This window comes from Bicyclus anynana, chromosome 19, assembly GCF_947172395.1.
Source record: "Bicyclus anynana chromosome 19, ilBicAnyn1.1, whole genome shotgun sequence".
NCBI lineage: Eukaryota > Metazoa > Arthropoda > Insecta > Lepidoptera > Nymphalidae > Bicyclus > Bicyclus anynana.
The window spans coordinates 9,677,416-9,692,841 of NC_069101.1; the positions used below are offsets into that span (position 1 = coordinate 9,677,416).

A 15,426-nucleotide genomic window follows, 5' to 3' on the forward strand; every position below is an offset into this window, starting at 1 on the left:
ATAGGTATAAGAAGGTACGTTTATTGTATTTTAAAGGAGGTTATAAAATATAATGACGGCTTTCGTAGTTACAAAAAATGTAATTTATGTTTAATGATAATTAATAGTACTTCAAAATTAGCTTACAAAGTAAGTAATAAGGAAGACGGATGACGCTTAGCACAGTTTATTAAACTTTGTCCTTTGCGTGTTAGAGACGTAATGTGATATAAAGCTTAGCTAATTATACCTATGTTCATCAAATTCGCTTGTTGTAATGCTTTGTGAACCAATTTGTAAGCATACAAAGGTTTACGAGTGGATTTCCCTAGTTTCGTGATATCCTTGCCGCATGCCTTTACAAATGGCATTCATATTTAAAGGCACAAGTCGTGATCGGAGAACGTCGATTGCAGATGCTTTTGGTACCAAATTAGGAAAAACCGATCTTCTGACGACAATACAATTCGCCTGTATCCTTGTGTAAACAATGGATAACTATTTTTTTGATTTATACGAATAACTAACTAGATCGTTATTATTTACAAGCTTTTATATTTTATCAGTATGTATTATAGTTCCTAGCGGACGATCGCGACTTCGCGTAAAATCCCTGGACAAAAGTCTATCTTAAAACAACTTTTATTTTATATAATGAGTTATTTATTTTGCTATCATCCGCGAAAACTCGACGAAACTTTGCAATTGCACGTTGTAGAGTCAACATCTCCTGAGGGTGCTACAGTTTCGGGGTGAAACGTACGTAGAGAGTATTTTGTCGGACCTGGGTGATGTTGTCGCATGGGTTCGTCGGCTTTTCGCGGATGATAGCAAAATAAATAACTCATTATATAATCATGATGAACTTCCGCAAAGTAACGCCTGCTTCTATCCAACTTTTTTTTAATTACTAAAGGGGAACAATTCCGTCATACATGGTTTTTGTGTAACGTCCATTTATGCACACGTAAAGTACTCGATACTCCGTCCTATTGGTCGTAGCAGGAAACCTTGTTGTTCACCACCAAGTGATGAAATAGGGGTTGAAAGTTTACATTTCCACGCGGACGAAGTCGCGGGCGTCCTCTAGATTATATCTAAGGTATTTAAATCACAACAATAGAAAAAAATGTTTGTTTGTAGAAATAATAACGACCCACACAAACACATAAACACCCTGTTTGGTCTGATGAAACAGCTACGTGTATTTTAGATGAGAATTCGTGTCGTCCTTGCACGTCTGCAACTATCGCCGAAGAGCATCTCGCTCACGTAGAAGCATGTCAAACTCTAACCATATTATAAAGTTACACCCACTCGATTTTGTGGGACAATCTTTGTTTTGTGTTAAGAGTGTGCAATATGTAATTTGGTGGTTACAAATGGTTCTGGATCTCAGATTCTGGAAAAGTTAGGAGCTTGATATTTGGGTTAATGATATTTCAAAGTGTTAGCTTCGTTATGACTATACAAAATACACAATTTGTAAAACTTTTCTCGATAGTTTATTTTTTTTGAAAAATACATGTTTTGCTCACATTTTTTTTCCTGAGATTGATAGCAATCAATCTCAGGAAGAGCAAACTTATTTTCTTAATTTTTTGTTTTGTATAGAAAACTAGGTATATATCTTGAACATGGCCATTTTGTTTTTCGTTATGTTTTTTAATTTACTTGCAATTAGGTAAAAATGGTTTTGGCGCTCACGTCATAAAATTTGCATCGCGCGTCAATCGGTCCGTGCTTTTCACTCACGTGAAAGTCATAATTCAGCGTCTCGCTTGCGCTTCGAATTTTATCCATATCGTACCGACGTGCTGCGCGCTCTTAACGGCTAAATGCTCTAAGATCCGACCGATCCGATCGTAATTATACCTGGTTGTAAGAGTATTTCATAACAAATTAAATATTTTTAATAAAATATAATATTACATAAGGGTTTGAATAAAACTTTCAATAAGAAGAACATGTTTTTCTTTCCATTTAACGACAATTCTCTATAACACCATAAAATGTACAGTCCCTACAGTGTCGTAATACAGGATTTACACTGTAATTAAAAAGGATGTAGAAATTAAAAAAAAAACAATTTTACAAACTAGAGAAAACAGTGCTGTGTATTAAAATCCTTAACTTTTTAAGTTCGTTAGGTCAAAGATTAATACGTGTACGATGTACGTGTTGGTATAGGTATTGTTGCAAATTGATTACACATTAGTGTTTTCTCAAATAGCATGGGTACGGTGACAGTCGCCTGTATGACGTTCATACTATGTACCTACTATTATCGTGAATCGCGGCAAACTTTCAAGACTGAAACGAGTTGTCACCCACACCATCCTACATGAACTGAACTGTAGTGATACCGTAGTGTACAAATAGTCAGTGCCATGCATAAGGGTTTTACCTAGAGTAGGCACATTTTTACAAATTGTACTAAATAGAAAATTCTTTCTCCGGTTTAAGTTTGTAATGAGTCTTCGACGTAGGCACTGCTTTTAGAATCTATGGTGTGCACGCCACTGCAACTAACACCTATGTATACGTAAGTTAAGAACAAATTAATTTATAAATTACTACGCACTTCCACATTGCACAGATAAATCTGAAGGTTGCCAGCTGATGTAATTGTATTTACTTTCTGCCTCACACTTGTGTCTTGGATATTGCATGCTTTTATTTAACTTGCCCTGTGCGGGTCAAATACTTTTTACTTAAAATGACAATGAAGTAGATTTTACTTAAAATGACTTCCCTTAAAATGTAGGTCGAATCTTGCCAATTTAAAACGATTTACTTAAAATGTGTGTCAAATCTTGGTAACTTAAAATGACTTTTTAAAATGTGGATCAAAACTTGCTAACTTAAAATGACTTCCTTAAAATTTTGGTCAAATGTTGCTAATTTAAAATGACTTACTTAAAATGCAGGTCGAATATTGCTAACTTAAAATGACTTATTTAGAATGTGCGTCAAAATTTGCTAACTTAAAATGTCTTCCTTATAATGTGGGTCAAATTGTCATAACTTAAAACGGCTTTCTCAAAATATGGATCAACTTGCTAAGTAAATTAAAAGGAGTTCCTTAGTAGGTCGATCTAATCTTGCTAACTTACAACGAATTCCTTAAAATGTGGATTGAATCTTGCGAACTTAAAATAACTTCCTTCAAATGTGGGTCAAATCTTATTTAATCAAGAAGACTTCCTTAAATGCTGGTCAATCTTGCTAATCTAAAACGATTTCCCTAAAATGTAAGTCAAATTTAGCAGACTTACAACGATTTCCTTAAAATGTAAGTCAAATCTTGCTAACTTAAATTAACCACATTGATCTACTTTTGGATGACGCCTATGTTAGTTAAGTAAATATTTTAAAGGATTGACCATATAATTTTGGTTCGTTTTTCCTTGTATACGTAAATGTTGTAAATATATTCCGAGTCAAAATGTACTTGGTCGTGTTTAAATTAATTATCAACTAATCTAATCGCAAGCGCAGCTGGTGGTTAAAGAAGGAAAATGCTAATTTGCCGAGTGCCATTGTGTTACTTACCTACTGATACAAAGTGCACGTGCTGTGATAACACAAATTTAACTATCAACAGCCTATTTTAAAGCCTACTACAGTGTCAGGCCTACCTTATAGTATAGGGGATATGGTTCTTATTCTTAGACCACCACGCTGCTCCTATGCAGGTTGGCGGGCTTGGAATGATAATGCGAAACGAATTTACGATCACTATCAAATGTTAATGTTAATGATTGGGACCTTAGACTAATTACATAAAGACCAGTATCTCACTTAAATTCACAAACAAAATTGTCCGTCATTTTGTGAGAAAAACGAGCTCAGATTTTGGTTTATATATTATACTAAACTAGAAGATTTTTAACCGACTTCAAAAAGGAGGAGATTCTCAAGTTGATCGGTATGTTTATTTTTTCATATATGTACATCGTTTACTCGAAGACGCCTGAACCGTTTTGAAAAATAAAAAACATAAAAATTGTTTTTAACCGAAAAAGGAGGAGGTTAATAATTCGTCGGAATCTTTTTTTTATTACTATTGAAATACGGAGCTCTTTGACCGACGAACACGATTACAGCTGTGAAACATCGATTCTATAGAGACAGTTTTTATAATCGCATTAGATCGTTGATCAAAACTTTGATTGAAAAGCAAAATGAGAAGGGTTAGGCCAATAGTCCACCACGCTGGCCCATTTCGAGCGAAGAGAAAAGACAATTGAGAAAGTTCTTTGGTATGCACGTTTCTTCACAATGTTTTTTCTTCACCGTTTGAGGCACGTGATTTCTTCTTCTTTTTTCTTGAGGAAGAAGGACGTGATTTCTTATTAATGCACATAACTGAAAAGCTGGAGCATGGAGGTGGACCGGATTCGAACCCACACCCTCCGGAATCGGAGGCAGAGGTCACATCCACTGCCGACGCAATCTAAAACAGAAGCGCGTGAAATAATCTTTCGGACATAATTCGACAGCTTGCACTAACATAAATCTTTGGAATAAACATTAAAACAAAGATAAACACACCAATAAATCTTTGGAAAATTACGTAAATCTCAAATTAAAACACATCTAACATTTAGACTAGTTTCAGACACGGTTTACCTATGTATCTGTGTCAAAGTTAAACAGCCTTATTAGAACGTCTCGTAAATACCACGTCGATATTATAAAACCTGTTACAGTTTTCCATAGACAAAAAATCAATCGCAGCCATCAAACGTTGCGTTAACGGATTGATGTAATGGGGTCGACGCATGAGAATTTTGTACGACTCTGAATTGTACTCAAACACCTTTGACTTGTTATATCACTGTAGATTTTCCTTTACCTGAATAAGGAAAATATGTTCTGGCTCTATGTGAAAGAGCTCCTGGAAAGAGTATAAAGCCATGTTTATTTCTGTTGCAAGTCATTGTCATCATCATCATATCAGCCGATGGACGTCCACTGCAGGACATAGGCCTTTTGTAGGGACTTCCAAATATTACGATCCTGAGCTGCCTGCTTCCAGCGAATCCTTGCGACATCGCTTGTCGTCAGTCCACCTGGTGGGGGACCGATCACCACTGCGTTTTCTTCTGTGGGGTCGCCATTCTAACACCTTTGTGCCCCTACCATTGTCACTTCAGCTTCGCGACTAGATGAACTATGTCGGTGACTATGGATCGGATTTCGTCATTTCGTCTTTTTGATTGACGTGATTCTCGTCATCAAATCTCGGAACTATAGGTCATCACTGTCAACACGCACTGTTCGAAGATTTTTCTTCAGGCATTAAGGAATTTCAGACGAAAAGATATTGTGAAATTTCTCGTATGCTGCCTAGTCCAGTTGGATCCGGCGGTTCACCTCTTTCTCGTTCATTGGACCTACCAAAATGGACCGTATATGTTCTAGGGATATATTATATTTGTCTACAATTCCGAGTGCAGCGTTCTCAACTTTAACTGGGTGGACCGATACATGAGCATTACACATTATTTTCGTGTTGGCCATGTTCATTTTCAGGCCCACCTGTTGAGAAATTCTGATGCTGCAAGTAGCTATACTAAACTTTTCATGATACCATAACTGATGAATGAATATGAACTTTTCCAGGATTAAATTATGTGTTCCTCTATCTTCCATGTAGTCCTTATTCGCACAAGACTTTTTTTATAGTTTTATTAATAATTTAATTTAAATAATTGGTATTGATATATTAATAAAAATATATACTAAGTTGTTAGATAAGTATTGAAATATAAAACTAATTACCTAAACGGTAGGTAAGCTACCGTCGTTCCCAAGGTTTAGGTACGTTATAGATGCAACAAAATTTATTAGTTCGTAATAAATCATCCAACGCTTAGGTACTTATTTTAAGGCCTAGTGTATGATTAATAACAAAATTAATGATGACAGTACACTATTTACATATAATTACTCTTTCAAATTGTTTTGTAATAGTAATTATAGTTTAGTGTTATTTCTTTAAAATGTAGTAGGTACTAGCAGACTCCCATTCCCTTGGGAATACGTTTATGTATTAAATACTAATATTATATACTAGCTGACGCCGCGCGGTTTCCCCCGCGTGGTTCCCGTCCCCGTAGGAATAATGGATAATATATAGCCTATAGCCTTCCTCGATAAATGGGCTATCTAACACTGAAAGAATTTTTCAAATCGGACCAGTAGTTCCCGAGATTAGCGCGTTCAATCAAACAAACAAACAAACAAACTCTTCAGCTTTATTATATTAGTATAGACTATGTAAATGTTATTCGGTGAAGTTGAAACTTTCTATTGGTAAAAGGTTATAAATCGGGTCAATAACAGGGGCGTATCAATGATACGGGACCCCCGGACTACAGGGGGGAGGGGGGAGGGGGGGTCTGTAGTTTACGTGTGAAAGCTAAAATTCGTAAAATGGTTTGGTTCGAATAAATTATGAATTCCTTATTTGCCAAGGGAAATTACCCCAATGAATGAAATGAAATTTTTTATTAATTTTTCTTTGTATATTTAGTATTTTGGCGTCCATCAAAAAATTTTAATTGGTAGCCCAGAATTTTATGGTGGGCACGGCCCTCCTTCTATATACGCCTATGAATGTCACCAAAGATTCGCAAGTATCTATTTTACCCTTTGAGTCTATTTGAACGTCAGGAAGTGATTGTATTTAACCTCACAAGTTTGTACAATACTAGTAGGTGCTAAGTAAACTAGCAACAAATTAAACAAATTCTTTTAATAAAGTGATGCTTGGCAATCAAATCAAATAACTGCGAGCGTGTATAGTGACAATCACTCCTATAATTTGTTAAATAACGACTTTAAACTTTAAAAAGTCATAAAAATTCCGGAAAACGTGCGTGGGTGAAATCTCACCGGTTTCGATCGAGAATTTTGCAATAAAACTATTCGATATAGGAACACCTTACGTTTATTAACTTACAATTATCGCAATACATGTCTGCTTTTTTAATAATTGCAATAAAAAATCGAAGCGAAGGCATTCACGGTCATTGTTACATTCCGATGAATTACAAAGTTACAAGTAACTCGGGTGTCGACTGTCGAGTTAGCGACAAGGTCGTCAATCAATCTTAATACTTGCTGCCTATTGGTAAAAAAAAAAATAATCACTAATATTATAAAGGCGAAAGTTTGTGTATAAGTGTGAAAGTGTGTAAGTATGTTTGTTCCTCTTTTACGCTGCGGCTACTGAAGCGATTTGGCTGAAATTTGGAATGGAAATAGATTTTACTCTGGATTAACTTATAGGCTACTTTTTATCCCGGAAAAATCCATGGTTCCCGCGGGATTTGTGAAAAACTGAATTCCACGCGGGCGTCCGATAGTAAAAAAATAAAACTGACTTCAAAATCACAAAAATGTTTCTACCTGTAATTGGGCCTACTACCTGTAATTGGGCTTGATTAAATTGTATATACGATAACTTTTCACCTAGATGGGTTGTGACTGTCATTAGGAGTTAAGTGATGAGGATGAGAAGAAAAAGAATCAAAGAAGATTTTGAATATTCATATTTCGTAGGGGTGAAAAAAGGGGGAATGATATATAGGGGGAATAAGGTATCAAAGGTTAAAATGGTATTTTTAAAATTGGTTTGGTTGATTGTACCGAGGTACATGAGTACCTACTAATCATAATATTTTACTCGTATAACATGTTATCACTTTAATAATTATTAATTTTTTTATTTTTTTATTTTAATTTTTTTATTTTACCCTTTGTAAAATAAAAAAATAAAACCGACTTCAAAATCACAAAAATGTTTTTACTAAACTAAAAAGCAAAAAATAACACCGTACCATGTGCTACCTTCTGATCAGTTTGAAGGCGGTACCAAGTTATTGATGTATTAATGCAAGCGATTCAAATCATAAAGATTTTAACTGGATTTTCAGACAGTTCTTTCAGATACGGAAAAAAAATCCGATGAATTGATAACCTCCTCCTTTTTTGAAGTCGGTTAAAAAATTATCTTATTTATTAGGTAGCACTATCAATAAGATAGTATTTTTTACCTGTCAAAGCTTGATATACCTATAATTAAAAAAAAAATTGAAAAAAATGGTACACTGTTTTTTTTGTCATTTGGATATTAGACGGCAGTTAATGACCTTGTGAATGATTATTATCTACTATTATTATTATTATATATTATGCGGACTGACAGACATCAACGCACATAGACCGAACTAATCATGAAAAGTATGTAATTTTTTGCACTTTAGCAATGATTATTTTATGCTATAGATATGTTACGTGCCTACAATATCACCGCAATCAGTGATCCGAATTCACGATGTTCCTTCACCATTTAAGTCACGTTATATTTAATTTCTTAAAATGCACACAACTGAAAAGTTGGAGGTGTATGCCCCCGATCGGATTCGAATCCACATCCTCCGGAATCGGAGGCAGAGATCATATCTACTGGGCTATCACGGCTCTCTTAATGACTTACATTATGTATATATTTATTTAATATATAGTTTTTACACTTTCTAAATACACAACTCGATATTGTAGACAATATTTAGGTATTATGTGTTTAAATAACTTTCGTTGTTTAATAAGCGAGTAATTGAAATTGAGACAATTATGCACATTTGTCCGCCACAGTTTTTATGCGCTAGTGCCCTATCTGTAGTATAAAATATCATTGGACTTTAGGTTAGGGTTTTTTTTACAATGTAGATTATCATTATTACCATACCATTATAGCTTGCCAACTTCGTTCGTAACACTCCCGATAGGCCGCGCGGGCTGGGTGTGTAGCGATGAATGAAAAACCCACGACTGATGCACCTCACTTCATCGCACGCACGATTTCACACACGAGCAGTTTTTCTCCCCGTCGCCCGCATATCATGGGAGTGTCATCAACTTGCCAGACTATAAGTATTTCTTGTGGACTAAATGACTGTGATTGGTAGACCTTCGAAAAGCTAAAAGTCAACTACTGTGAGCAAAATCTAGTGAGAATTATTATTACTAGTAGTTACGTACGTAACTACTAATAAAAACAATTATTGAGATAATACTTAAAAACGTTTCTCTCACAGTTTTAAATTAATAAAGATGTAAATTATAAACAGGTAATTTGGGGAAATACTTACTTGAAAAACGTGTAATAAATGTTTTTTTTTACACAACGATTACAGTGTACGTCTTAAATTGTTTATGGCAGTTTGATTTTTAATTAATTTGAGTAGGTTCTAGTACCTATAATGGTCAAGTTTCGACTGGAATACAATAAATGTTGAAATATAATGTTGGTCTAAGTAGTAAAACATTTATAATAGAGAAATGTCACTAGTGCGTCAAAACTGAGGCGAAGAAAGCGGCTAAGCCTCCATTCGCACGAGAGTTTTTTTAACGGACGTTAAAAAAGCGTTCAAATACAACAAATGCATTTCCAAGTATATGTTCACACAACAAAGTTTTTACAAACACGACACTTTTTTTCGAGCAGTGTTGCATTTTCAATTTTGGGTGTTGGAAATAGACCTTCATTTAACTTCATACTACATTTGAAAGCTTTTTTAACGTCCGTTAAATGTCTCTAAAGTCTCTCGTGCGAATAAGGGCTAATTGTCTTAATTTCATTGAGTTGCATAGTAAACAACGAAAGTTATTTAAACAAATAAGCAATACCTAAATATACATGTTTAGGATGTTTAGGATCATTTAAAAACTGCATATACATACATAAATATATAATGGAATTAAACACAAAATTGTTCAACTGTGCGTTCAGTGGAGTAGCTAAATTTGGATCACATTTTGCGGTATTTTGTAGGCATGTACATATCTATAGTACTCAAATCAAGACTTCAGTATACGGTGACGCATTGTAGTACAATTCGTGGTTACATTTGTTGCTGTAACAAGGCTCACAATTAGTATAAGGTCAAGTGGATCTTTCAACATTCTTATTTAAGCACTTTAACTTTATGTTCTTAAAAGGATTAATGAAACTCAGTAATCTTTTCCTGTACCTACTTAAATGGCGACGAAGTCGGGTCTTATTAATGAAAATAAAATAATTATTGCACTCAAAGCTTTTCTACAATACAAATAAAACATAATTGGTAATTTAATCCGTAATGTACAACAACAATCATATCATTAAAATATTAATTATAACAGCTACGTATAAAAAATACTGATTCAAGATGGAAAAGTTTGAGAAATCCGAAAAAAATGTATAACTTGGTCACCCTAAGGATTTTTTCAAAACTATTCAAACCGGTTTTAGGTGGTGTATCTAATGTTGGCATTTTATTAATTAATTACGGGACACCCTGTTTATCTATAAATATACTAGCGGACGCCCGCGACTTCGTCCGCGTGAAACTCGATGTAAACTTTCAGCTGCCCCTATCCTACCCCTACCCTATCCCTACTCCTACTCCTACCGTACCCCTACCCTACCCCTACCGTACCCCTACCCTACCCCTAACCTACCTCTACCCACGTTCAATTCGAATAACAATTAGGGGTATAAAAAATAGATGTTGGCCTATTCTCATAGATACGGGATAAGTACAAAAAATTTCATCAAAATCGGTCAAGCCGTTTCGGAGGAGTATGGCAACGAAAACTGTGACACGAGAATTTTATATATTAGATTTAAATACATAAAAGTGACCAGAATTTGATACGGACGAAGCTATGGCTAACAGCTAGTATTATTTATGAATAAAACATAAGTCAGACTATAGCGTTTGAACAATTAATTTTGTTTGCCCCTTATCTATTATTTTAACGTTACAAAAACCTACTTGTCTTTTCGTACTTGGGATTTATAATTAGCCTGGATTTTTAATAATTACGTTTGCCATACAAACTTAATATTATTTTGCAACCGCACCGTTCACCGATTATGTAAATGTCAATTGTTATTGTGTCTATCGATTATAATGTCAAAGACTCAAAATATTTCAGATTTTTTTTATTTGCACACTATTGTTTTTAACCCGCGGTGTCACCCGCATAGTTCCCGTTCTCATGAGAATACGGGGATAAATTAATATTATGACATTCACAAATAATGTGGCTTTCTAGAGGTAAAAGAATTTTCATAATTATATCAATAGATCCAGAGGTGACCCCCTACAACACCAAAAACTTAATACCTAATAATATTAGTAAAGATAGTCATATATAGATAGGCTCAAATAGATATTAATAACCTTATTTCAATGTCTTATGTCGAAAAACTTGACCGTTATATGTTTCGTTTAACGCAAAAATATACAATTTTTCATATTGGTAGATACCAAATAGCACAGGACAGGGACAATTGGACATCTTTGGAGGAGGCCTTCACCCATTCTGTAGTTCTTGCGTAATATATAAAAACTACTAACGTACTAAATTAATTTAAATAATAATAATAATCAAACCAAACTCTGTAAATTTATGCAAGAAATAAAAGGCTTTTTATAACTCAATTTCAGTATTTATATTCATATTTTTTCTAAATTAGTTCAGCTAAGTAACTCGCTAATCCGATGTCCTACAGATGATAATGTCAACAAAAGCAAATGGTTTTACCAATATGGTACAACGCTGAAAAATCAAGTAAATAAATATATATTTTTTTAAGCTAACTCACATTCACTACCACTATTATTTTACATCGCATCACAAAATATACCTTCAAAAAACGTCTATTAATTACTCTACTAGCTCTCTGACTACATTCAATGTATGCAAAAATTAATCACAAACTGTTATTCCGAATGCCAGACTCCGTAAAATATGTCCAAAATACTCAATTTACTCTCAATTATTTACAAACTTTATGCAAGAGCGCGTGCAAGATGACACAAAACGTCTATAAAATACTACACTACGCAAAAAATTATCACGAAATGCAAGATGTAACTAATATCTATAAATCCTCCACCATCTCTCAGGCTATGTTCAATGTATGCAAAAATGAATCACAAACTGTTATTCCCAATGCAAGATGTTACGTTACAGAAAACTGTTACATGCTTAAAAATTTCGTCAGTTTTGACTTTTTATCTTTTAAGCCACAAGCACACTTACAACAGACTTCAGCCGAACATTTTGGCCTTTATTATCAACCTATTAAAATAAACATCAAATCAAATGACAAAATGTCATTTACCACCTGTAAGCACCGGATGAAATTTTTACATGGAATCTTAATTTTGTATATAACAACTAGCATACGTCAAAGATAGTGAATTAGCCTGCTGGGCTCTTTTAAGAAGAGCTCCTCTTTTAAGACCTATCTGCTATTAAGTTTTTTTTTTGCATTAAATAGGCGAGCGCTTAGCTGCAATCATGCTTGACAGTAAGCGATGATGCAGCCTATGTTAGAACGCGCTTATCTTGATGCCCATTCACTCTTGACTTGAATATACCCATGTTGTATGTAGGTGGTAGGGGAAATGGAAGCTGGAAGGGCATTCCATAACTTCGCAGTGCGGATCAGGAACGAAGAAGCCCAAACGCTTTGCATGTCCAAGGGACATCAACTACGTATGGCTGCCGACCTCTGCGATACCTGGCAGATTCTATATTTAAGTAAATTATACTTCAAAGTGTAGTGTAAGTGTATTTAAGTAAATTGTACTTCGATAATACTATTTCAAATACACAGTTGGCAAAATTTCCCCGATTGAATATTATTTTGAACAATACATATTTTGCTCCCATTTTGCTTCAAATATTAGAAAGAATAGAAAGAGAAGGAGAGAAAAGAAAAAGAATAGAGAAGAGGTCAGGTTGGGCGTGTTATAAGTCTGTCTCCAGCTGCAACGGCAGAGGCAGTCAAATTAGAACAACCTTGGTCAAACCACCGGCACACGTATTTACGCAAACCACACATCGATCCAATCAAATTTTGCCAATGACATAATATTACAACATAATACTAGGTACATTCAAGTTAAAGTTGTAAAACTTAAAACAATAGTTATTCTAACTAAATTATAAATGCGAAAGTAAATTTTTAGTAGATAGTTTTCGGCTGGTGAGAGGCTTCGGCCGTGGCTAGCTACCGCCCTACCGGCAAAGCTAGTTACCACCGCCGCCGCTAAGCGATTTAGCGTTCCGGTACGATGTCATGTAGAAACCGAAAGGGGTGAGGATTTTCATCCTACTCATCCTAAGTTAGCCCGCTTCCATCTTAGATTGCATCATCACTTACTATCAGGGGAGATTGTAGTCAAGGGCTAACTGGTAAAGAATAATAAAAAAACTTGCCTAAGTAATACTTTTATACCTTTATATATTAACTAGTGGACCACTGCGCTTTCAAACGCATAATTCCCGTTTCCGTTGGAGTATGGATATAAAATATAGCCTTTGTTAAGCGCTGACAATGTAAATTTCTATTGGTAGAAGAATTTTTTTAATCGGTTCAGTGATTTAGGTGTGAAAGCGAAAACAAACAAACTGACTGTCGCATTTATAAATAAATATGCACTATTATTGCTTGGCTTCTTCACACAATAACGCAATAATAAGTTTGACAGAAAAATGAAAATTTTAGACGTGTGCAGAATCACGAATTTTGTAGGTAGGTGATAACATAAAAAAGTGAGGTTTACTTCTTGATTTTAAAACTCTTAAAGAGTAAATTGTAAAGCAAAATTTTATTCAGTACAAGCAATTATTTCAAACACGTACCTACCTACGTAAAAATAGTTGAAAGTAAAAATTTGGTTGGGTATACAAGAAGTTTCCATTGATAATATTTAGATTTAATAAAGAAACAGGTAGGTAAACAAAGAAGTAAAATGTAATTCTAGTGTACCTACTTTGATTTAAAATGCAATTCCTACAAAATTATTCAAATTCCGAGTAATATAAGGTAATAAATAATTATAAAGTTTACGACTAGGTACACAAAGAATCTACGCTTGTTTTTCGCCCATCAACGAATAAGGTTTACATGTGATGTAATCTTTGCACTTTTGTTTGCACACGAAATTAAAGAGTGTACTCTAAGCCTTACAGCAAAGAGAGGAATACCTTGGGGCGATGAAATATCCGAAAGAACGGCTGTGTTGACTACACGTGCATTAAATAAATCGTACTCTTATGGTACTGTCATAATATTTTACCTTTTATTGTCCTCGTTTACGCCTTCACGTAATAAAAAAAAATTGTTTATTTCCCGTACGAATTAAAATGTCCACAGATAACAAATTACCGAACTAAACTGTTGGGTGTTGCAATTTTAAAACTCGAATTCGGAAAGTTCACGTCAAGATTTGGCGGGCTTTTATTTTTTTTTTATTCCAGCGGCAAAGGTCCGGTAAACGCGCGCGCGCTGTCAGATAGTCGCGCGTACACTAGGTTGAGTAAAACGTTGCGTACCTTTTACTCGGAGATTTTTATTGTCATTGGCCAGTATGAATATAAAACCTTAAAACTTCCGATGATTTAAGCGTTCCGGATGCTATTTATGATCTGTGCACGATGATATGCGGAAACTGTATCGCTGTGAATTTCTCCGAGAGCAATTTTGTGGTAGGGTTTTACGGTAATTTTTGTGGGGTTGCCGTTCTTTTTCTGATTACTCAGATGTAAGTAAAACCCTGATATTGAAATGTTTTACTGTAAGATTCATGGGTGCGAGGCCGGTGGGAGGCTTCGACCTTTGCTAGTTACCACCCTACTGGCAAATCATCACTTACCATCAGGTGAGATTGTAGTCAAGGGGTAACTTGTAAATAATAAAAAAAATAAAAAGAAATGTGAGAACCTACGTCCCGAATAGAAGGCAGATGTCATATTCATTCCCCATATACTGCAGGAAAAACTTCAAGCTAGTTTTTGTTTTAAAAACATCAAAGGGAAGAAAATAAAATAATTAAAGCTAACAAACCCTTGACCTACAGGCTTTTTTGTTAAAAAAAAAAAAATTGCTAATTTCATGATAGCTTATAGATAGATAAATGTAGGTATATAGATAGACGTGAATAAGCAAGAAGAAAAGACATAAACGTCATCGCATCGCTTAAAATTATTTAAATGTTTGAGTTGATGTTTTTATTTATTTATTTATTGTGTCTCGTATGTAGGTACATTATGTCTATGTTCTTATGAAATCTAAAGTCATAATTTTTCACTAAAAATACTATTAAATTTATTTATTTAATTTTAATATTATTTAATTTAATAAAATTTATTTAATTTTGCATTTTTGAGAAGATCATATTTGAAAAATTGTTAAAAAAGTGCTACAAAAATTTAATTGTTTTTGTGTCGTTTTGATGATCAATAATTAGGTACTTAACAGCCCAAAAACAACTTTCCAAAAATGGCATTATGGACAAAACGAGCAATGAAATTACGTATGTTATATAATCTGAAGTCTTACACGTGTATGGTATGTGATTCATTTAT

General features: G+C 34.3%; 1 protein-coding gene across 1 annotated transcript in view; it reads right to left on the reverse strand.

The window, feature by feature from the left end:
- LOC112044999 (protein spaetzle 3) overlaps window positions 1–14,382 on the reverse strand; it is a 47,337-nt gene extending 32,955 nt beyond the window's left edge. The window contains exon 1 of the mRNA XM_024081024.2: window positions 14,139–14,382. The gene's annotated coding sequence lies outside the window, so the exon portion shown is untranslated. The remainder of the gene's footprint in view (window positions 1–14,138) is intronic.
- Window positions 14,383–15,426: the final 1,044 nt, after the last annotated feature.